Source organism: Oncorhynchus mykiss, chromosome 22, assembly GCF_057628025.1.
Source record: "Oncorhynchus mykiss isolate SJ-2025 chromosome 22, ASM5762802v1, whole genome shotgun sequence".
NCBI classification, from domain to species: domain Eukaryota; kingdom Metazoa; phylum Chordata; class Actinopteri; order Salmoniformes; family Salmonidae; genus Oncorhynchus; species Oncorhynchus mykiss.
Window position 1 is genome coordinate 25,544,986 of NC_143043.1, and position 24,387 is coordinate 25,569,372.

Below are 24,387 nucleotides of genomic sequence, written 5' to 3' on the forward strand. Positions count from 1 at the left end.
TTTTTCTAGATTTTTTTTCTAGATTTTTTTTCTAGATTTTTTTCTAGATTTTTTTTCTAGATTTTTTTCTAGATTTTTTTTCTAGATTTTTTTCTAGATTGATTTTTTTTCTAGATTTTTTTTCTAGATTTTTTTTCTAGATTTTTTTCTAGATTTTTTTTCTAGATTTTTTTTCTAGATTTTTTTCTAGATTTTTTTTCTAGATTTTTTTTCTAGATTTTTTTTCTAGATTTTTTTTCTAGATTTTTTTCTAGATTTTTTTAGCAGATTTTTTTTCTAGATTTTTTTTCTAGATTTTTTTCTAGATTTTTTTTCTAGATTTTTTTCTAGATTTTTTTTCTAGATTTTTTTTCTAGATTTTTTTCTAGATTTTTTTTCTAGATTTTTTTTCTAGATTTTTTTTCTAGATTTTTTTTCTAGATTTTTTTTCTAGATTTTTTTTCTAGATTTTTTTGTAGATTTTTTTTCTAGATTTTTTTTCTAGATTTTTTTTCTAGATTTTTTTTGCAGATTTTTTTTCTAGATTTTTTTTGTAGATTTTTTTTCTAGATTTTTTTTCTAGATTTTTTTCTAGATTTTTTTTCTAGATTTTTTTCTAGATTTTTTTCTAGATTTTTTTTCTAGATTTTTTTTCTAGATTTTTTTGCTAGATTTTTTTTCTAGATTTTTTTCTAGATTTTTTTTCTAGATTTTTTTTCTAGATTTTTTTCTAGATTTTTTTTCTAGATTTTTTTTCTAGATTTTTTTTCTAGATTTTTTTCTAGATTTTTTTTCTAGATTTTTTTTCTAGATTTTTTTTCTAGATTTTTTTCTAGATTTTTTTTCTAGATTTTTTTTCTAGATTTTCTTTCTAGATTTTTTTTCTAGATTTTTTTCTAGATTTTTTTAGCAGATTTTTTTTCTAGATTTTTTTTCTAGATTTTTTTTCTAGATTTTTTTTCTAGATTTTTTTCTAGATTTTTTTTCTAGATTTTTTTTCTAGATTTTTTTTCTAGATTTTTTTCTAGATTTTTTTCTAGATTTTTTTTCTAGATTTTTTTTCTAGATTTTTTTTCTAGATTTTTTTTCTAGATTTTTTTCTAGATTTTTTTTGTAGATTTTTTTTCTAGATTTTTTTTCTAGATTTTTTTTCTAGATTTTTTTTCTAGATTTTTTTCTAGATTTTTTTAGCAGATTTTTTTTCTAGATTTTTTTTCTAGATTTTTTTCTAGATTTATTTTCTAGATTTTTTTCTAGATTTTTTTTCTAGATTTTTTTTCTAGATTTTTTTCTAGATTTTTTTTCTAGATTTTTTTTCTAGATTTTTTTTCTAGATTTTTTTTCTAGATTTTTTTTCTAGATTTTTTTGTAGATTTTTTTTCTAGATTTTTTTTCTAGATTTTTTTCTAGATTTTTTTTCTAGATTTTTTTCTAGATTTTTTTCTAGATTTTTTTTCTAGATTTTTTTTCTAGATTTTTTTGCTAGATTTTTTTTCTAGATTTTTTTTCTAGATTTTTTTTCTAGATTTTTTTTCTAGATTTTTTTTCTAGATTTTTTTTCTAGATTTTTTTTCTAGATTTTTTTGTAGATTTTTTTTCTAGATTTTTTTTCTAGATTTTTTTTCTAGATTTTTTTTGCAGATTTTTTTTCTAGATTTTTTTTGTAGATTTTTTTTCTAGATTTTTTTTCTAGATTTTTTTCTAGATTTTTTTTCTAGATTTTTTTTCTAGATTTTTTTTCTAGATTTTTTTCTAGATTTTTTTTCTAGATTTTTTTTCTAGATTTTCTTTCTAGATTTTTTTTCTAGATTTTTTTCTAGATTTTTTTAGCAGATTTTTTTTCTAGATTTTTTTTCTAGATTTTTTTTCTAGATTTTTTTTCTAGATTTTTTTCTAGATTTTTTTTCTAGATTTTTTTTCTAGATTTTTTTTCTAGATTTTTTTCTAGATTTTTTTCTAGATTTTTTTTCTAGATTTTTTTTCTAGATTTTTTTTCTAGATTTTTTTTCTAGATTTTTTTCTAGATTTTTTTTGTAGATTTTTTTTCTAGATTTTTTTTCTAGATTTTTTTTCTAGATTTTTTTTCTAGATTTTTTTCTAGATTTTTTTAGCAGATTTTTTTTCTAGATTTTTTTCTAGATTTATTTTCTAGATTTTTTTCTAGATTTTTTTTCTAGATTTTTTTTCTAGATTTTTTTCTAGATTTTTTTTCTAGATTTTTTTTCTAGATTTTTTTTCTAGATTTTTTTTCTAGATTTTTTTTCTAGATTTTTTTGTAGATTTTTTTTCTAGATTTTTTTTCTAGATTTTTTTTCTAGATTTTTTTCTAGATTTTTTTTCTAGATTTTTTTTCTAGATTTTTTTTCTAGATTTTTTTTCTAGATTTTTTTTCTAGATTTTTTGTAGATTTTTTTTCTAGATTTTTTTTCTAGATTTTTTTCTAGATTTTTTTTCTAGATTTTTTTTCTAGATTTTTTTTCTAGATTTTTTTCTAGATTTTTTTTCTAGATTTTTTTTCTAGATTTTCTTTCTAGATTTTTTTTCTAGATTTTTCTCTAGATTTTTTTAGCAGATTTTTTTTCTAGATTTTTTTTAGCAGATTTTTTTTCTAGATTTTTTTTCTAGATTTTTTTCTAGATTTTTTTTCTAGATTTTTTTTCTAGATTTTTTTTCTAGATTTTTTTCTAGATTTTTTTTCTAGATTTTTTTCTAGATTTTTTTTCTAGATTTTTTTTCTAGATTTTTTTTCTAGATTTTTTTCTAGATTTTTTTTGTAGATTTTTTTTCTAGATTTTTTTCTAGATTTTTTTTGTAGATTTTTTTTCTAGATTTTTTTTCTAGATTTTTTTCTAGATTTTTTTTCTAGATTTTTTTCTAGATTTTTTTCTAGATTTTTTTTCTAGATTTTTTTTCTAGATTTTTTTGCTAGATTTTTTTTCTAGATTTTTTTCTAGATTTTTTTTCTAGATTTTTTTTCTAGATTTTTTTCTAGATTTTTTTTCTAGATTTTTTTTCTAGATTTTTTTTCTAGATTTTTTTCTAGATTTTTTTTCTAGATTTTTTTCTAGATTTTTTTTCTAGATTTTTTTCTAGATTGATTTTTTTTCTAGATTTTTTTCTAGATTTTTTTTCTAGATTTTCTTTCTAGATTTTTTTTCTAGATTTTTTTCTAGATTTTTTTTCTAGATTTTTTTCTAGATTTTTTTTCTAGATTTTTTTTCTAGATTTTTTTTCTTGATTTTTTTCTAGATTTTTTTTCTAGATTTTTTTTCTAGATTTTTTTCTAGATTGATTTTTTTTCTAGATTTTTTTCTAGATTTTTTTTCTAGATTTTTTTTCTAGATTTTTTTTTTAGATTTTTTTCTAGATTTGTTTTCAAGATTTTTTTTCTAGATTTTTTTCTAGATTTTTTTTCTAGATTTTTTTCTAGATTTTTTTTCTAGATTTTTTTTCTAGATTTTTTTTCTAGATTTTTTTCTAGATTTTTTTTCTAGATTTTTTTCTAGATTTTTTTTCTAGATTTTTTTTCTAGATTTTTTTCTAGATTTTTTTGTAGATTTTTTTGTAGATTTTTTTCTAGATTTTTTTTGTAGATTTTTTTTCTAGATTTTTTTTCTAGATTTTTTTTCTAGATTTTTTTCTAGATTTTTTTTCTAGATTTTTTTTCTAGATTTTTTTTCTAGATTTTTTTCTAGATTTTTTTTCTAGATTTTTTTTCTAGATTTTTTTCTAGATTTTTTTTCTAGATTTTTTTTCTAGATTTTTTTTCTAGATTTTTTTTCTAGATTTTTTTGTAGATTTTTTTTCTAGATTTTTTTTCTAGATTTTTTTTCTAGATTTTTTTCTAGATTTTTTTTCTAGATTTTTTTTCTAGATTTTTTTTCTAGATTTTTTTCTAGATTTTTTTTCTAGATTTTTTTTCTAGATTTTTTTTCTAGATTTTTTTTCTAGATTTTTTTCTAGATTTTTTTTCTAGATTTTTTTTGTAGATTTTTTTTCTAGATTTTTTTTCTAGATTTTTTTTCTAGATTTTTTTCTAGATTTTTTTTCTAGATTTTTTTTCTAGATTTTTTTGTAGATTTTTTTTCTAGATTTTTTTTCTAGATTTTTTTCTAGATTTTTTTTCTAGATTTTTTTTCTAGATTTTTTTTCTAGATTTTTTTCTAGATTTTTTTTCTAGATTTTTTTTCTAGATTTTCTTTCTAGATTTTTTTTCTAGATTTTTTTCTAGATTTTTTTAGCAGATTTTTTTTCTAGATTTTTTTTCTAGATTTTTTTTCTAGATTTTTTTTCTAGATTTTTTTCTAGATTTTTTTTCTAGATTTTTTTTCTAGATTTTTTTTCTAGATTTTTTTCTAGATTTTTTTTCTAGATTTTTTTTCTAGATTTTTTTCTAGATTTTTTTTGTAGATTTTTTTTCTAGATTTTTTTTCTAGATTTTTTTTCTAGATTTTTTTTCTAGATTTTTTTGTAGATTTTTTTTCTAGATTTTTTTTCTAGATTTTTTTTCTAGATTTTTTTCTAGATTTTTTTTCTAGATTTTTTTTCTAGATTTTTTTTCTAGATTTTTTTTCTAGATTTTTTTTCTAGATTTTTTTGTAGATTTTTTTTCTAGATTTTTTTTCTAGATTTTTTTTCTAGATTTTTTTCTAGATTTTTTTTTTTCTAGATTTTTTTCTAGATTTTTTTCTAGATTTTTTTTCTAGATTTTTTTTCTAGATTTTTTTGCTAGATTTTTTTTCTAGATTTTTTTCTAGATTTTTTTTCTAGATTTTTTTTCTAGATTTTTTTTCTAGATTTTTTTCTAGATTTTTTTTCTAGATTTTTTTCTAGATTTTTTTTTTTCTAGATTTTTTTCTAGATTTTTTTCTAGATTTTTTTTCTAGATTTTTTTTCTAGATTTTTTTGCTAGATTTTTTTTCTAGATTTTTTTCTAGATTTTTTTTCTAGATTTTTTTTCTAGATTTTTTTTCTAGATTTTTTTCTAGATTTTTTTTCTAGATTTTTTTTCTAGATTTTTTTCTAGATTTTTTTTCTAGATTTTTTTCTAGATTTTTTTTCTAGATTTTTTTCTAGATTTTTTTCTAGATTTTTTTTCTAGATTTTTTTTCTAGATTTTTTTTCTAGATTTTTTTCTAGATTTTTTTTGCAGATTTTTTTTCTAGATTTTTTTTCTAGATTTTTTTCTAGATTTTTTTTCTAGATTTTTTTTCTAGATTTTTTTTCTAGATTTTTTTTCTAGATTTTTTTTCTAGATTTTTTTGTAGATTTTTTTTCTAGATTTTTTTTCTAGATTTTTTTTCTAGATTTTTTTCTAGATTTTTTTTCTAGATTTTTTTTCTAGATTTTTTTTCTAGATTTTTTTTCTAGATTTTTTTTCTAGATTTTTTTGTAGATTTTTTTTCTAGATTTTTTTTCTAGATTTTTTTTCTAGATTTTTTTTCTAGATTTTTTTGCTAGATTTTTTTTCTAGATTTTTTTCTAGATTTTTTTTCTAGATTTTTTTTCTAGATTTTTTTTCTAGATTTTTTTCTAGATTTTTTTTCTAGATTTTTTTTCTAGATTTTTTTCTAGATTTTTTTTCTAGATTTTTTTTCTAGATTTTTTTTCTAGATTTTTTTCTAGATTTTTTTTGCAGATTTTTTTTCTAGATTTTTTTTGTAGATTTTTTTTGTAGATTTTTTTTGTAGATTTTTTCTCTAGATTTTTTTCTAGATTTTTTTTCTAGATTTTTTTCTAGATTTTTTTCTAGATTTTTTTTCTAGATTTTTTTTCTAGATTTTTTTTCTAGATTTTTTTTCTAGATTTTTTTCTAAATTTTTTTTCTAGATTTTTTTTCTAGATTTTTTTCTAGATTTTTTTTCTAGATTTTTTTTCTAGATTTTTTTTCTAGATTTTTTTCTAGATTTTTTTTCTAGATTTTTTTCTAGATTTTTTTTCTAGATTTTTTTCTAGATTGATTTTTTTTCTAGATTTTTTTTCTAGATTTTTTTTCTAGATTTTTTTCTAGATTTTTTTTCTAGATTTTTTTTCTAGATTTTTTTCTAGATTTTTTTTCTAGATTTTTTTTCTAGATTTTTTTTCTAGATTTTTTTTCTAGATTTTTTTCTAGATTTTTTTAGCAGATTTTTTTTCTAGATTTTTTTTCTAGATTTTTTTCTAGATTTTTTTTCTAGATTTTTTTCTAGATTTTTTTTCTAGATTTTTTTTCTAGATTTTTTTCTAGATTTTTTTTCTAGATTTTTTTTCTAGATTTTTTTTCTAGATTTTTTTTCTAGATTTTTTTTCTAGATTTTTTTGTAGATTTTTTTTCTAGATTTTTTTTCTAGATTTTTTTTCTAGATTTTTTTTGCAGATTTTTTTTCTAGATTTTTTTTGTAGATTTTTTTTCTAGATTTTTTTTCTAGATTTTTTTCTAGATTTTTTTTCTAGATTTTTTTCTAGATTTTTTTCTAGATTTTTTTTCTAGATTTTTTTTCTAGATTTTTTTGCTAGATTTTTTTTCTAGATTTTTTTCTAGATTTTTTTTCTAGATTTTTTTTCTAGATTTTTTTCTAGATTTTTTTTCTAGATTTTTTTTCTAGATTTTTTTTCTAGATTTTTTTCTAGATTTTTTTTCTAGATTTTTTTTCTAGATTTTTTTTCTAGATTTTTTTCTAGATTTTTTTTCTAGATTTTTTTTCTAGATTTTCTTTCTAGATTTTTTTTCTAGATTTTTTTCTAGATTTTTTTAGCAGATTTTTTTTCTAGATTTTTTTTCTAGATTTTTTTTCTAGATTTTTTTTCTAGATTTTTTTCTAGATTTTTTTTCTAGATTTTTTTTCTAGATTTTTTTTCTAGATTTTTTTCTAGATTTTTTTCTAGATTTTTTTTCTAGATTTTTTTTCTAGATTTTTTTTCTAGATTTTTTTTCTAGATTTTTTTCTAGATTTTTTTTGTAGATTTTTTTTCTAGATTTTTTTTCTAGATTTTTTTTCTAGATTTTTTTTCTAGACTTTTTTCTAGATTTTTTTAGCAGATTTTTTTTCTAGATTTTTTTTCTAGATTTTTTTCTAGATTTATTTTCTAGATTTTTTTCTAGATTTTTTTTCTAGATTTTTTTTCTAGATTTTTTTCTAGATTTTTTTTCTAGATTTTTTTTCTAGATTTTTTTTCTAGATTTTTTTTCTAGATTTTTTTTCTAGATTTTTTTGTAGATTTTTTTTCTAGATTTTTTTTCTAGATTTTTTTCTAGATTTTTTTTCTAGATTTTTTTCTAGATTTTTTTCTAGATTTTTTTTCTAGATTTTTTTTCTAGATTTTTTTGCTAGATTTTTTTTCTAGATTTTTTTTCTAGATTTTTTTCTAGATTTTTTTTCTAGATTTTTTTTCTAGATTTTTTTTCTAGATTTTTTTTCTAGATTTTTTTTCTAGATTTTTTTGTAGATTTTTTTTCTAGATTTTTTTTCTAGATTTTTTTTCTAGATTTTTTTTGCAGATTTTTTTTCTAGATTTTTTTTGTAGATTTTTTTTCTAGATTTTTTTTCTAGATTTTTTTCTAGATTTTTTTTCTAGATTTTTTTTCTAGATTTTTTTTCTAGATTTTTTTCTAGATTTTTTTTCTAGATTTTTTTTCTAGATTTTCTTTCTAGATTTTTTTTCTAGATTTTTTTCTAGATTTTTTTAGCAGATTTTTTTTCTAGATTTTTTTTCTAGATTTTTTTTCTAGATTTTTTTTCTAGATTTTTTTCTAGATTTTTTTTCTAGATTTTTTTTCTAGATTTTTTTTCTAGATTTTTTTCTAGATTTTTTTCTAGATTTTTTTTCTAGATTTTTTTTCTAGATTTTTTTTCTAGATTTTTTTTCTAGATTTTTTTCTAGATTTTTTTTGTAGATTTTTTTTCTAGATTTTTTTTCTAGATTTTTTTTCTAGATTTTTTTTCTAGATTTTTTTCTAGATTTTTTTAGCAGATTTTTTTTCTAGATTTTTTTCTAGATTTATTTTCTAGATTTTTTTCTAGATTTTTTTTCTAGATTTTTTTTCTAGATTTTTTTCTAGATTTTTTTTCTAGATTTTTTTTCTAGATTTTTTTTCTAGATTTTTTTTCTAGATTTTTTTTCTAGATTTTTTTGTAGATTTTTTTTCTAGATTTTTTTTCTAGATTTTTTTTCTAGATTTTTTTCTAGATTTTTTTTCTAGATTTTTTTTCTAGATTTTTTTTCTAGATTTTTTTTCTAGATTTTTTTTCTAGATTTTTTGTAGATTTTTTTTCTAGATTTTTTTTCTAGATTTTTTTCTAGATTTTTTTTCTAGATTTTTTTTCTAGATTTTTTTTCTAGATTTTTTTCTAGATTTTTTTTCTAGATTTTTTTTCTAGATTTTCTTTCTAGATTTTTTTTCTAGATTTTTCTCTAGATTTTTTTAGCAGATTTTTTTTCTAGATTTTTTTTAGCAGATTTTTTTTCTAGATTTTTTTTCTAGATTTTTTTCTAGATTTTTTTTCTAGATTTTTTTTCTAGATTTTTTTTCTAGATTTTTTTCTAGATTTTTTTTCTAGATTTTTTTCTAGATTTTTTTTCTAGATTTTTTTTCTAGATTTTTTTTCTAGATTTTTTTCTAGATTTTTTTTGTAGATTTTTTTTCTAGATTTTTTTCTAGATTTTTTTTCTAGATTTTTTTTCTAGATTTTTTTTCTAGATTTTTTTTCTAGATTTTTTTTGCAGATTTTTTTTCTAGATTTTTTTTGTAGATTTTTTTTGTAGATTTTTTTTGTAGATTTTTTCTCTAGATTTTTTTCTAGATTTTTTTTCTAGATTTTTTTCTAGATTTTTTTCTAGATTTTTTTTCTAGATTTTTTTTCTAGATTTTTTTGCTAGATTTTTTTTCTAGATTTTTTTCTAGATTTTTTTTCTAGATTTTTTTTCTAGATTTTTTTCTAGATTTTTTTTCTAGATTTTTTTTCTAGATTTTTTTCTAGATTTTTTTTCTAGATTTTTTTCTAGATTTTTTTTCTAGATTTTTTTCTAGATTGATTTTTTTTCTAGATTTTTTTTCTAGATTTTTTTTCTAGATTTTTTTCTAGATTTTTTTTCTAGATTTTTTTTCTAGATTTTTTTCTAGATTTTTTTTCTAGATTTTTTTTCTAGATTTTTTTTCTAGATTTTTTTTCTAGATTTTTTTCTAGATTTTTTTAGCAGATTTTTTTTCTAGATTTTTTTTCTAGATTTTTTTCTAGATTTTTTTTCTAGATTTTTTTCTAGATTTTTTTTCTAGATTTTTTTTCTAGATTTTTTTCTAGATTTTTTTTCTAGATTTTTTTTCTAGATTTTTTTTCTAGATTTTTTTTCTAGATTTTTTTTCTAGATTTTTTTGTAGATTTTTTTTCTAGATTTTTTTTCTAGATTTTTTTTCTAGATTTTTTTTGCAGATTTTTTTTCTAGATTTTTTTTGTAGATTTTTTTTGTAGATTTTTTTCTAGATTTTTTTTCTAGATTTTTTTCTAGATTTTTTTCTAGATTTTTTTTCTAGATTTTTTTTCTAGATTTTTTTGCTAGATTTTTTTTCTAGATTTTTTTCTAGATTTTTTTTCTAGATTTTTTTTCTAGATTTTTTTCTAGATTTTTTTTCTAGATTTTTTTTCTAGATTTTTTTTCTAGATTTTTTTCTAGATTTTTTTTCTAGATTTTTTTTCTAGATTTTTTTTCTAGATTTTTTTCTAGATTTTTTTTCTAGATTTTTTTTCTAGATTTTCTTTCTAGATTTTTTTTCTAGATTTTTTTCTAGATTTTTTTAGCAGATTTTTTTTCTAGATTTTTTTTCTAGATTTTTTTTCTAGATTTTTTTTCTAGATTTTTTTCTAGATTTTTTTCTAGATTTTTTTTCTAGATTTTTTTCTAGATTGATTTTTTTTCTAGATTTTTTTTCTAGATTTTTTTTCTAGATTTTTTTCTAGATTTTTTTTCTAGATTTTTTTTCTAGATTTTTTTCTAGATTTTTTTTCTAGATTTTTTTTCTAGATTTTTTTTCTAGATTTTTTTTCTAGATTTTTTTCTAGATTTTTTTAGCAGATTTTTTTTCTAGATTTTTTTTCTAGATTTTTTTCTAGATTTTTTTTCTAGATTTTTTTCTAGATTTTTTTTCTAGATTTTTTTTCTAGATTTTTTTCTAGATTTTTTTTCTAGATTTTTTTTCTAGATTTTTTTTCTAGATTTTTTTTCTAGATTTTTTTTCTAGATTTTTTTTCTAGATTTTTTTTCTAGATTTTTTTCTAGATTTTTTTTGTAGATTTTTTTTCTAGATTTTTTTTCTAGATTTTTTTTCTAGATTTTTTTTCTAGACTTTTTTCTAGATTTTTTTAGCAGATTTTTTTTCTAGATTTTTTTTCTAGATTTTTTTCTAGATTTATTTTCTAGATTTTTTTCTAGATTTTTTTTCTAGATTTTTTTTCTAGATTTTTTTCTAGATTTTTTTTCTAGATTTTTTTTCTAGATTTTTTTTCTAGATTTTTTTTCTAGATTTTTTTTCTAGATTTTTTTGTAGATTTTTTTTCTAGATTTTTTTTCTAGATTTTTTTCTAGATTTTTTTTCTAGATTTTTTTCTAGATTTTTTTCTAGATTTTTTTTCTAGATTTTTTTTCTAGATTTTTTTGCTAGATTTTTTTTCTAGATTTTTTTTCTAGATTTTTTTCTAGATTTTTTTTCTAGATTTTTTTTCTAGATTTTTTTTCTAGATTTTTTTTCTAGATTTTTTTTCTAGATTTTTTTGTAGATTTTTTTTCTAGATTTTTTTTCTAGATTTTTTTTCTAGATTTTTTTTGCAGATTTTTTTTCTAGATTTTTTTTGTAGATTTTTTTTCTAGATTTTTTTTCTAGATTTTTTTCTAGATTTTTTTTCTAGATTTTTTTTCTAGATTTTTTTTCTAGATTTTTTTCTAGATTTTTTTTCTAGATTTTTTTTCTAGATTTTCTTTCTAGATTTTTTTTCTAGATTTTTTTCTAGATTTTTTTAGCAGATTTTTTTTCTAGATTTTTTTTCTAGATTTTTTTTCTAGATTTTTTTTCTAGATTTTTTTCTAGATTTTTTTTCTAGATTTTTTTTCTAGATTTTTTTTCTAGATTTTTTTCTAGATTTTTTTCTAGATTTTTTTTCTAGATTTTTTTTCTAGATTTTTTTTCTAGATTTTTTTTCTAGATTTTTTTCTAGATTTTTTTTGTAGATTTTTTTTCTAGATTTTTTTTCTAGATTTTTTTTCTAGATTTTTTTTCTAGATTTTTTTCTAGATTTTTTTAGCAGATTTTTTTTCTAGATTTTTTTCTAGATTTATTTTCTAGATTTTTTTCTAGATTTTTTTTCTAGATTTTTTTTCTAGATTTTTTTCTAGATTTTTTTTCTAGATTTTTTTTCTAGATTTTTTTTCTAGATTTTTTTTCTAGATTTTTTTTCTAGATTTTTTTGTAGATTTTTTTTCTAGATTTTTTTTCTAGATTTTTTTTCTAGATTTTTTTCTAGATTTTTTTTCTAGATTTTTTTTCTAGATTTTTTTTCTAGATTTTTTTTCTAGATTTTTTTTCTAGATTTTTTGTAGATTTTTTTTCTAGATTTTTTTTCTAGATTTTTTTCTAGATTTTTTTTCTAGATTTTTTTTCTAGATTTTTTTTCTAGATTTTTTTCTAGATTTTTTTTCTAGATTTTTTTTCTAGATTTTCTTTCTAGATTTTTTTTCTAGATTTTTCTCTAGATTTTTTTAGCAGATTTTTTTTCTAGATTTTTTTTAGCAGATTTTTTTTCTAGATTTTTTTTCTAGATTTTTTTCTAGATTTTTTTTCTAGATTTTTTTTCTAGATTTTTTTTCTAGATTTTTTTCTAGATTTTTTTTCTAGATTTTTTTCTAGATTTTTTTTCTAGATTTTTTTTCTAGATTTTTTTTCTAGATTTTTTTCTAGATTTTTTTTGTAGATTTTTTTTCTAGATTTTTTTCTAGATTTTTTTTCTAGATTTTTTTTCTAGATTTTTTTTCTAGATTTTTTTTCTAGATTTTTTTTGCAGATTTTTTTTCTAGATTTTTTTTGTAGATTTTTTTTGTAGATTTTTTTTGTAGATTTTTTCTCTAGATTTTTTTCTAGATTTTTTTTCTAGATTTTTTTCTAGATTTTTTTCTAGATTTTTTTTCTAGATTTTTTTTCTAGATTTTTTTGCTAGATTTTTTTTCTAGATTTTTTTCTAGATTTTTTTTCTAGATTTTTTTTCTAGATTTTTTTCTAGATTTTTTTTCTAGATTTTTTTTCTAGATTTTTTTCTAGATTTTTTTTCTAGATTTTTTTCTAGATTTTTTTTCTAGATTTTTTTCTAGATTGATTTTTTTTCTAGATTTTTTTTCTAGATTTTTTTTCTAGATTTTTTTCTAGATTTTTTTTCTAGATTTTTTTTCTAGATTTTTTTCTAGATTTTTTTTCTAGATTTTTTTTCTAGATTTTTTTTCTAGATTTTTTTTCTAGATTTTTTTCTAGATTTTTTTAGCAGATTTTTTTTCTAGATTTTTTTTCTAGATTTTTTTCTAGATTTTTTTTCTAGATTTTTTTCTAGATTTTTTTTCTAGATTTTTTTTCTAGATTTTTTTCTAGATTTTTTTTCTAGATTTTTTTTCTAGATTTTTTTTCTAGATTTTTTTTCTAGATTTTTTTTCTAGATTTTTTTGTAGATTTTTTTTCTAGATTTTTTTTCTAGATTTTTTTTCTAGATTTTTTTTGCAGATTTTTTTTCTAGATTTTTTTTCTAGATTTTTTTTGTAGATTTTTTTCTAGATTTTTTTTCTAGATTTTTTTCTAGATTTTTTTCTAGATTTTTTTTCTAGATTTTTTTTCTAGATTTTTTTGCTAGATTTTTTTTCTAGATTTTTTTCTAGATTTTTTTTCTAGATTTTTTTTCTAGATTTTTTTCTAGATTTTTTTTCTAGATTTTTTTTCTAGATTTTTTTTCTAGATTTTTTTCTAGATTTTTTTTCTAGATTTTTTTTCTAGATTTTTTTTCTAGATTTTTTTCTAGATTTTTTTTCTAGATTTTTTTTCTAGATTTTCTTTCTAGATTTTTTTTCTAGATTTTTTTCTAGATTTTTTTAGCAGATTTTTTTTCTAGATTTTTTTTCTAGATTTTTTTTCTAGATTTTTTTTCTAGATTTTTTTCTAGATTTTTTTCTAGATTTTTTTTCTAGATTTTTTTCTAGATTGATTTTTTTTCTAGATTTTTTTTCTAGATTTTTTTTCTAGATTTTTTTCTAGATTTTTTTTCTAGATTTTTTTTCTAGATTTTTTTCTAGATTTTTTTTCTAGATTTTTTTTCTAGATTTTTTTTCTAGATTTTTTTTCTAGATTTTTTTCTAGATTTTTTTAGCAGATTTTTTTTCTAGATTTTTTTTCTAGATTTTTTTCTAGATTTTTTTTCTAGATTTTTTTCTAGATTTTTTTTCTAGATTTTTTTTCTAGATTTTTTTCTAGATTTTTTTTCTAGATTTTTTTTCTAGATTTTTTTTCTAGATTTTTTTTCTAGATTTTTTTTCTAGATTTTTTTGTAGATTTTTTTTCTAGATTTTTTTTCTAGATTTTTTTTCTAGATTTTTTTTGCAGATTTTTTTTCTAGATTTTTTTTGTAGATTTTTTTTCTAGATTTTTTTTCTAGATTTTTTTCTAGATTTTTTTTCTAGATTTTTTTCTAGATTTTTTTCTAGATTTTTTTTCTAGATTTTTTTTCTAGATTTTTTTGCTAGATTTTTTTTCTAGATTTTTTTCTAGATTTTTTTTCTAGATTTTTTTTCTAGATTTTTTTCTAGATTTTTTTTCTAGATTTTTTTTCTAGATTTTTTTTCTAGATTTTTTTCTAGATTTTTTTTCTAGATTTTTTTTCTAGATTTTTTTTCTAGATTTTTTTCTAGATTTTTTTTCTAGATTTTTTTTCTAGATTTTCTTTCTAGATTTTTTTTCTAGATTTTTTTCTAGATTTTTTTAGCAGATTTTTTTTCTAGATTTTTTTTCTAGATTTTTTTTCTAGATTTTTTTTCTAGATTTTTTTCTAGATTTTTTTTCTAGATTTTTTTTCTAGATTTTTTTTCTAGATTTTTTTCTAGATTTTTTTCTAGATTTTTTTTCTAGATTTTTTTTCTAGATTTTTTTTCTAGATTTTTTTTCTAGATTTTTTTCTAGATTTTTTTTGTAGATTTTTTTTCTAGATTTTTTTTCTAGATTTTTTTTCTAGATTTTTTTTCTAGATTTTTTTCTAGATTTTTTTAGCAGATTTTTTTTCTAGATTTTTTTTCTAGATTTTTTTCTAGATTTATTTTCTAGATTTTTTTCTAGATTTTTTTTCTAGATTTTTTTTCTAGATTTTTTTCTAGATTTTTTTTCTAGATTTTTTTTCTAGATTTTTTTTCTAGATTTTTTTTCTAGATTTTTTTTCTAGATTTTTTTGTAGATTTTTTTTCTAGATTTTTTTTCTAGATTTTTTTCTAGATTTTTTTTCTAGATTTTTTTCTAGATTTTTTTCTAGATTTTTTTTCTAGATTTTTTTTCTAGATTTTTTTGCTAGATTTTTTTTCTAGATTTTTTTTCTAGATTTTTTTCTAGATTTTTTTTCTAGATTTTTTTTCTAGATTTTTTTTCTAGATTTTTTTTCTAGATTTTTTTTCTAGATTTTTTTGTAGATTTTTTTTCTAGATTTTTTTTCTAGATTTTTTTTCTAGATTTTTTTTGCAGATTTTTTTTCTAGATTTTTTTTGTAGATTTTTTTTCTAGATTTTTTTTCTAGATTTTTTTCTAGATTTTTTTTCTAGATTTTTTTTCTAGATTTTTTTTCTAGATTTTTTTCTAGATTTTTTTTCTAGATTTTTTTTCTAGATTTTCTTTCTAGATTTTTTTTCTAGATTTTTTTCTAGATTTTTTTAGCAGATTTTTTTTCTAGATTTTTTTTCTAGATTTTTTTTCTAGATTTTTTTTCTAGATTTTTTTCTAGATTTTTTTTCTAGATTTTTTTTCTAGATTTTTTTTCTAGATTTTTTTCTAGATTTTTTTCTAGATTTTTTTTCTAGATTTTTTTTCTAGATTTTTTTTCTAGATTTTTTTTCTAGATTTTTTTCTAGATTTTTTTTGTAGATTTTTTTTCTAGATTTTTTTTCTAGATTTTTTTTCTAGATTTTTTTTCTAGATTTTTTTCTAGATTTTTTTAGCAGATTTTTTTTCTAGATTTTTTTCTAGATTTATTTTCTAGATTTTTTTCTAGATTTTTTTTCTAGATTTTTTTTCTAGATTTTTTTCTAGATTTTTTTTCTAGATTTTTTTTCTAGATTTTTTTTCTAGATTTTTTTTCTAGATTTTTTTTCTAGATTTTTTTGTAGATTTTTTTTCTAGATTTTTTTTCTAGATTTTTTTTCTAGATTTTTTTCTAGATTTTTTTTCTAGATTTTTTTTCTAGATTTTTTTTCTAGATTTTTTTTCTAGATTTTTTTTCTAGATTTTTTGTAGATTTTTTTTCTAGATTTTTTTTCTAGATTTTTTTCTAGATTTTTTTTCTAGATTTTTTTTCTAGATTTTTTTTCTAGATTTTTTTCTAGATTTTTTTTCTAGATTTTTTTTCTAGATTTTCTTTCTAGATTTTTTTTCTAGATTTTTCTCTAGATTTTTTTAGCAGATTTTTTTTCTAGATTTTTTTAGCAGATTTTTTTTCTAGATTTTTTTTCTAGATTTTTTTCTAGATTTTTTTTCTAGATTTTTTTTCTAGATTTTTTTTCTAGATTTTTTTCTAGATTTTTTTTCTAGATTTTTTTCTAGATTTTTTTTCTAGATTTTTTTTCTAGATTTTTTTTCTAGATTTTTTTCTAGATTTTTTTTGTAGATTTTTTTTCTAGATTTTTTTCTAGATTTTTTTTCTAGATTTTTTTTCTAGATTTTTTTTCTAGATTTTTTTTCTAGATTTTTTTTGCAGATTTTTTTTCTAGATTTTTTTTGTAGATTTTTTTTGTAGATTTTTTTTGTAGATTTTTTCTCTAGATTTTTTTCTAGATTTTTTTTCTAGATTTTTTTCTAGATTTTTTTCTAGATTTTTTTTCTAGATTTTTTTTCTAGATTTTTTTGCTAGATTTTTTTTCTAGATTTTTTTCTAGATTTTTTTTCTAGATTTTTTTTCTAGATTTTTTTCTAGATTTTTTTTCTAGATTTTTTTTCTAGATTTTTTTCTAGATTTTTTTTCTAGATTTTTTTCTAGATTTTTTTTCTAGATTTTTTTCTAGATTGATTTTTTTTCTAGATTTTTTTTCTAGATTTTTTTTCTAGATTTTTTTCTAGATTTTTTTTCTAGATTTTTTTTCTAGATTTTTTTCTAGATTTTTTTTCTAGATTTTTTTTCTAGATTTTTTTTCTAGATTTTTTTTCTAGATTTTTTTCTAGATTTTTTTAGCAGATTTTTTTTCTAGATTTTTTTTCTAGATTTTTTTCTAGATTTTTTTTCTAGATTTTTTTCTAGATTTTTTTTCTAGATTTTTTTTCTAGATTTTTTTCTAGATTTTTTTTCTAGATTTTTTTTCTAGATTTTTTTTCTAGATTTTTTTTCTAGATTTTTTTTCTAGATTTTTTTGTAGATTTTTTTTCTAGATTTTTTTTCTAGATTTTTTTTCTAGATTTTTTTTGCAGATTTTTTTTCTAGATTTTTTTTGTAGATTTTTTTTGTAGATTTTTTTCTAGATTTTTTTTCTAGATTTTTTTCTAGATTTTTTTCTAGATTTTTTTTCTAGATTTTTTTTCTAGATTTTTTTGCTAGATTTTTTTTCTAGATTTTTTTCTAGATTTTTTTTCTAGATTTTTTTTCTAGATTTTTTTCTAGATTTTTTTTCTAGATTTTTTTTCTAGATTTTTTTTCTAGATTTTTTTCTAGATTTTTTTTCTAGATTTTTTTTCTAGATTTTTTTTCTAGATTTTTTTCTAGATTTTTTTTCTAGATTTTTTTTCTAGATTTTCTTTCTAGATTTTTTTTCTAGATTTTTTTCTAGATTTTTTTAGCAGATTTTTTTTCTAGATTTTTTTTCTAGATTTTTTTTCTAGATTTTTTTTCTAGATTTTTTTCTAGATTTTTTTTCTAGATTTTTTTTCTAGATTTTTTTTCTAGATTTTTTTCTAGATTTTTTTCTAGATTTTTTTTCTAGATTTTTTTTCTAGATTTTTTTTCTAGATTTTTTTTCTAGATTTTTTTCTAGATTTTTTTTGTAGATTTTTTTTCTAGATTTTTTTTCTAGATTTTTTTTCTAGATTTTTTTTCTAGATTTTTTTCTAGATTTTTTTAGCAGATTTTTTTTCTAGATTTTTTTTCTAGATTTTTTTCTAGATTTATTTTCTAGATTTTTTTCTAGATTTTTTTTCTAGATTTTTTTTCTAGATTTTTTTCTAGATTTTTTTTCTAGATTTTTTTTCTAGATTTTTTTTCTAGATTTTTTTTCTAGATTTTTTTTCTAGATTTTTTTGTAGATTTTTTTTCTAGATTTTTTTTCTAGATTTTTTTTCTAGATTTTTTTCTAGATTTTTTTTCTAGATTTTTTTTCTAGATTTTTTTTCTAGATTTTTTTTCTAGATTTTTTTTCTAGATTTTTTTGTAGATTTTTTTTCTAGATTTTTTTTCTAGATTTTTTTTCTAGATTTTTTTCTAGATTTTTTTTCTAGATTTTTTTTCTAGATTTTCTTTCTAGATTTTTTTTCTAGATTTTTCTCTAGATTTTTTTAGCAGATTTTTTTTCTAGATTTTTTTTCTAGATTTTTTTTCTAGATTTTTTTTCTAGATTTTTTTCTAGATTTTTTTTCTAGATTTTTTTTCTAGATTTTATTTCTAGATTTTTTTCTAGATTTTTTTTCTAGATTTTTTTCTAGATTTTTTTTCTAGATTTTTTTTCTAGATTTTTTTTCTAGATTTTTTTCTAGATTTTTTTTGTAGATTTTTTTTCTAGATTTTTTTTCTAGATTTTTTTTCTAGATTTTTTTTCTAGATTTTTTTCTAGATTTTTTTAGCAGATTTTTTTTCTAGATTTTTTTTCTAGATTTTTTTCTAGATTTATTTTCTAGATTTTTTTCTAGATTTTTTTTCTAGATTTTTTTTCTAGATTTTTTTCTAGATTTTTTTTCTAGATTTTTTTTCTAGATTTTTTTTCTAGATTTTTTTTCTAGATTTTTTTTCTAGATTTTTTTGTAGATTTTTTTTCTAGATTTTTTTTCTAGATTTTTTTTCTAGATTTTTTTCTAGATTTTTTTTCTAGATTTTTTTTCTAGATTTTTTTTCTAGATTTTTTTTCTAGATTTTTTTTCTAGATTTTTTTGTAGATTTTTTTTCTAGATTTTTTTTCTAGATTTTTTTTCTAGATTTTTTTCTAGATTTTTTTTTTTCTAGATTTTTTTCTAGATTTTTTTCTAGATTTTTTTTCTAGATTTTTTTTCTAGATTTTTTTGCTAGATTTTTTTTCTAGATTTTTTTCTAGATTTTTTTTCTAGATTTTTTTTCTAGATTTTTTTTCTAGATTTTTTTCTAGATTTTTTTTCTAGATTTTTTTTCTAGATTTTTTTCTAGATTTTTTTTCTAGATTTTTTTTCTAGATTTTTTTTCTAGATTTTTTTCTAGATTTTTTTTGCAGATTTTTTTTCTAGATTTTTTTTGTAGATTTTTTTTGTAGATTTTTTTTCTAGATTTTTTTTCTAGATTTTTTTCTAGATTTTTTTTCTAGATTTTTTTCTAGATTTTTTTCTAGATTTTTTTTCTAGATTTTTTTTCTAGATTTTTTTGCTAGATTTTTTTTCTAGATTTTTTTCTAGATTTTTTTTCTAGATTTTTTTTCTAGATTTTTTTCTAGATTTTTTTTCTAGATTTTTTTTCTAGATTTTTTTTCTAGATTTTTTTCTAGATTTTTTTTCTAGATTTTTTTCTAGATTTTTTTTCTAGATTTTTTTCTAGATTGATTTTTTTTCTAGATTTTTTTCTAGATTTTTTTTCTAGATTTTTTTTCTAGATTTTTTTTCTAGATTTTTTTCTAGATTTTTTTTCTAGATTTTTTTCTAGATTTTTTTTCTAGATTTTTTTTCTAGATTTTTTTTCTTGATTTTTTTCTAGATTTTTTTTCTAGATTTTTTTTCTAGATTTTTTTCTAGATTGATTTTTTTTCTAGATTTTTTTCTAGATTTTTTTTCTAGATTTTTTTTCTAGATTTTTTTTCTAGATTTTTTTCTAGATTTGTTTTCAAGATTTTTTTTCTAGATTTTTTTCTAGATTTTTTTTCTAGATTTTTTTCTAGATTTTTTTCTAGATTGATTTTTTTCTAGATTTTTTTTCTAGATTTTTTTTCTAGATTTTTTTCTAGATTTTTTTTCTAGATTTTTTTCTAGATTTTTTTCTAGATTGATTTTTTTCTAGATTTTTTTTCTAGATTTTTTTTCTAGATTTTTTTTCTAGATTTTTTTCTAGATTTTTTTTCTAGATTTTTTTCTAGATTTTTTTTCTAGATTTTTTTTCTAGATTTTTTTCTAGATTTTTTTGTAGATTTTTTTTGTAGATTTTTTTCTAGATTTTTTTTGTAGATTTTTTTTGTAGATTTTTTTTCTAGATTTTTTTTCTAGATTTTTTTCTAGATTTTTTTTCTAGATTTTTTTCTAGATTTTTTTTCTAGATTTTTTTTCTAGATTTTTTTCTAGATTTTTTTTCTAGATTTTTTTTCTAGATTTTTTTTCTAGATTTTTTTCTAGATTTTTTTTGCAGATTTTTTTTCTAGATTTTTTTTGTAGATTTTTTTTGTAGATTTTTTTTCTAGATTTTTTTTCTAGATTTTTTTCTAGATTTTTTTTCTAGATTTTTTTCTAGATTTTTTTCTAGATTTTTTTTCTAGATTTTTTTTCTAGATTTTTTTGCTAGATTTTTTTTCTAGATTTTTTTCTAGATTTTTTTTCTAGATTTTTTTTCTAGATTTTTTTCTAGATTTTTTTTCTAGATTTTTTTTCTAGATTTTTTTTCTAGATTTTTTTCTAGATTTTTTTTCTAGATTTTTTTCTAGATTTTTTTTCTAGATTTTTTTCTAGATTGATTTTTTTTCTAGATTTTTTTCTAGATTTTTTTTCTAGATTTTTTTTCTAGATTTTTTTTCTAGATTTTTTTCTAGATTTTTTTTCTAGATTTTTTTCTAGATTTTTTTTCTAGATTTTTTTTCTAGATTTTTTTTCTTGATTTTTTTCTAGATTTTTTTTCTAGATTTTTTTTCTAGATTTTTTTCTAGATTGATTTTTTTTCTAGATTTTTTTCTAGATTTTTTTTCTAGATTTTTTTTCTAGATTTTTTTTCTAGATTTTTTTCTAGATTTGTTTTCAAGATTTTTTTTCTAGATTTTTTTCTAGATTTTTTTTCTAGATTTTTTTCTAGATTTTTTTCTAGATTGATTTTTTTCTAGATTTTTTTTCTAGATTTTTTTTCTAGATTTTTTTCTAGATTTTTTTTCTAGATTTTTTTCTAGATTTTTTTCTAGATTGATTTTTTTCTAGATTTTTTTTCTAGATTTTTTTTCTAGATTTTTTTTCTAGATTTTTTTCTAGATTTTTTTTCTAGATTTTTTTCTAGATTTTTTTTCTAGATTTTTTTTCTAGATTTTTTTCTAGATTTTTTTGTAGATTTTTTTTGTAGATTTTTTTCTAGATTTTTTTTGTAGATTTTTTTTCTAGATTTTTTTTCTAGATTTTTTTTCTAGATTTTTTTCTAGATTTTTTTTCTAGATTTTTTTTCTAGATTTTTTTTCTAGATTTTTTTCTAGATTTTTTTTCTAGATTTTTTTTCTAGATTTTTTTCTAGATTTTTTTTCTAGATTTTTTTTCTAGATTTTTTTTCTAGATTTTTTTCTAGATTTTTTTTCTAGATTTTTTTTCTAGATTTTTTTTCTAGATTTTTTTCTAGATTTTTTTTCTAGATTTTTTTTCTAGATTTTTTTTCTAGATTTTTTTTCTAGATTTTTTTCTAGATTTTTTTTCTAGATTTTTTTTGTAGATTTTTTTTCTAGATTTTTTTTCTAGATTTTTTTTCTAGATTTTTTTCTAGATTTTTTTTCTAGATTTTTTTCTAGATTTTTTTTCTAGATTTTTTTTCTAGATTTTTTTTCTTGATTTTTTTCTAGATTTTTTTTCTAGATTTTTTTTCTAGATTTTTTTCTAGATTGATTTTTTTTCTAGATTTTTTTCTAGATTTTTTTTCTAGATTTTTTTTCTAGATTTTTTTTCTAGATTTTTTTCTAGATTTGTTTTCAAGATTTTTTTTCTAGATTTTTTTCTAGATTTTTTTTCTAGATTTTTTTCTAGATTTTTTTCTAGATTGATTTTTTTCTAGATTTTTTTTCTAGATTTTTTTTCTAGATTTTTTTTCTAGATTTTTTTCTAGATTTTTTTTCTAGATTTTTTTCTAGATTTTTTTTCTAGATTTTTTTTCTAGATTTTTTTCTAGATTTTTTTGTAGATTTTTTTTGTAGATTTTTTTCTAGATTTTTTTTGTAGATTTTTTTTCTAGATTTTTTTTCTAGATTTTTTTTCTAGATTTTTTTCTAGATTTTTTTTCTAGATTTTTTTTCTAGATTTTTTTTCTAGATTTTTTTCTAGATTTTTTTTCTAGATTTTTTTTCTAGATTTTTTTCTAGATTTTTTTTCTAGATTTTTTTTCTAGATTTTTTTTCTAGATTTTTTTTCTAGATTTTTTTGTAGATTTTTTTTCTAGATTTTTTTTCTAGATTTTTTTTCTAGATTTTTTTCTAGATTTTTTTTCTAGATTTTTTTTCTAGATTTTTTTTCTATTTTTTCTAGATTTTTTTTCTAGATTTTTTTTCTAGATTTTTTTTCTAGATTTTTTTTCTAGATTTTTTTCTAGATTTTTTTTCTAGATTTTTTTTGTAGATTTTTTTTCTAGATTTTTTTTCTAGATTTTTTTTCTAGATTTTTTTCTAGATTTTTTTTCTAGATTTTTTTTCTAGATTTTTTTGTAGATTTTTTTTGTAGATTTTTTTTCTAGATTTTTTTCTAGATTTTTTTTCTAGATTTTTTTTCTAGATTTTTTTTCTAGATTTTTTTCTAGATTTTTTTTCTAGATTTTTTTTCTAGATTTTCTTTCTAGATTTTTTTTCTAGATTTTTTTCTAGATTTTTTTAGCAGATTTTTTTTCTAGATTTTTTTTCTAGATTTTTTTTCTAGATTTTTTTTCTAGATTTTTTTCTAGATTTTTTTTCTAGATTTTTTTTCTAGATTTTTTTTCTAGATTTTTTTCTAGATTTTTTTTCTAGATTTTTTTTCTAGATTTTTTTCTAGATTTTTTTTGTAGATTTTTTTTCTAGATTTTTTTTCTAGATTTTTTTTCTAGATTTTTTTTCTAGATTTTTTTCTAGATTTTTTTAGCAGATTTTTTTTCTAGATTTTTTTTCTAGATTTTTTTCTAGATTTATTTTCTAGATTTTTTTCTAGATTTTTTTTCTAGATTTTTTTTCTAGATTTGTTTCTAGATTTTTTTTCTAGATTTTTTTTCTAGATTTTTTTTCTAGATTTTTTTTCTAGATTTTTTTTCTAGATTTTTTTGTAGATTTTTTTTCTAGATTTTTTTTCTAGATTTTTTTTCTAGATTTTTTTCTAGATTTTTTTTCTAGATTTTTTTTCTAGATTTTTTTTCTAGATTTTTTTCTAGATTTTTTTTCTAGATTTTTTTTCTAGATTTTTTTTCTAGATTTTTTTCTAGATTTTTTTTCTAGATTTTTTTTCTAGATTTTTTTCTAGATTTTTTTTGTAGATTTTTTTTCTAGATTTTTTTTCTAGATTTTTTTTCTAGATTTTTTTTCTAGATTTTTTTCTAGATTTTTTTAGCAGATTTTTTTTCTAGATTTTTTTTCTAGATTTTTTTCTAGATTTATTTTCTAGATTTTTTTCTAGATTTTTTTTCTAGATTTTTTTTCTAGATTTGTTTCTAGATTTTTTTTCTAGATTTTTTTTCTAGATTTTTTTTCTAGATTTTTTTTCTAGATTTTTTTTCTAGATTTTTTTGTAGATTTTTTTTGTAGATTTTTTTTCTAGATTTTTTTTCTAGATTTTTTTCAAGATTTTTTTTCTAGATTTTTTTTCTAGATTTTTTTTCTAGATTTTTTTTCTAGATTTTTTTTCTAGATTTTTTTGTAGATTTTTTTTCTAGATTTTTTTTCTAGATTTTTTTTCTAGATTTTTTTCTAGATTTTTTTTTTTCTAGATTTTTTTCTAGATTTTTTTCTAGATTTTTTTTCTAGATTTTTTTTCTAGATTTTTTTGCTAGATTTTTTTTCTAGATTTTTTTCTAGATTTTTTTTCTAGATTTTTTTTCTAGATTTTTTTTCTAGATTTCTTTCTAGATTTTTTTTCTAGATTTTTTTTCTAGATTTTTTTCTAGATTTTTTTTCTAGATTTTTTTTCTAGATTTTTTTTCTAGATTTTTTTCTAGATTTTTTTTGCAGATTTTTTTTCTAGATTTTTTTTGTAGATTTTTTTTGTAGATTTTTTTTGTAGATTTTTTCTCTAGATTTTTTTCTAGATTTTTTTTCTAGATTTTTTTCTAGATTTTTTTCTAGATTTTTTTTCTAGATTTTTTTTCTAGATTTTTTTGCTAGATTTTTTTTCTAGATTTTTTTCTAGATTTTTTTTCTAGATTTTTTTTCTAGATTTTTTTCTAGATTTTTTTTCTAGATTTTTTTTCTAGATTTTTTTTCTAGATTTTTTTCTAGATTTTTTTTCTAGATTTTTTTCTAGATTTTTTTTCTAGATTTTTTTTCTAGATTTTTTTTCTTGATTTTTTTCTAGATTTTTTTTCTAGATTTTTTTTCTAGATTTTTTTCTAGATTGATTTTTTTTCTAGATTTTTTTCTAGATTTTTTTTCTAGATTTTTTTTTCTAGATTTTTTTTCTAGATTTTTTTCTAGATTTGTTTTCAAGATTTTTTTTCTAGATTTTTTTCTAGATTTTTTTTCTAGATTTTTTTCTAGATTTTTTTCTAGATTGATTTTTTTCTAGATTTTTTTTCTAGATTTTTTTTCTAGATTTTTTTTCTAGATTTTTTTCTAGATTTTTTTTCTAGATTTTTTTCTAGATTTTTTTTCTAGATTTTTTTTCTAGATTTTTTTCTAGATTTTTTTGTAGATTTTTTTTGTAGATTTTTTTCTAGATTTTTTTTGTAGATTTTTTTTCTAGATTTTTTTTCTAGATTTTTTTTCTAGATTTTTTTCTAGATTTTTTTTCTAGATTTTTTTTCTAGATTTTTTTTCTAGATTTTTTTCTAGATTTTTTTTCTAGATTTTTTTTCTAGATTTTTTTCTAGATTTTTTTTCTAGATTTTTTTTCTAGATTTTCTTTCTAGATTTTTTTTCTAGATTTTTTTCTAGATTTTTTTA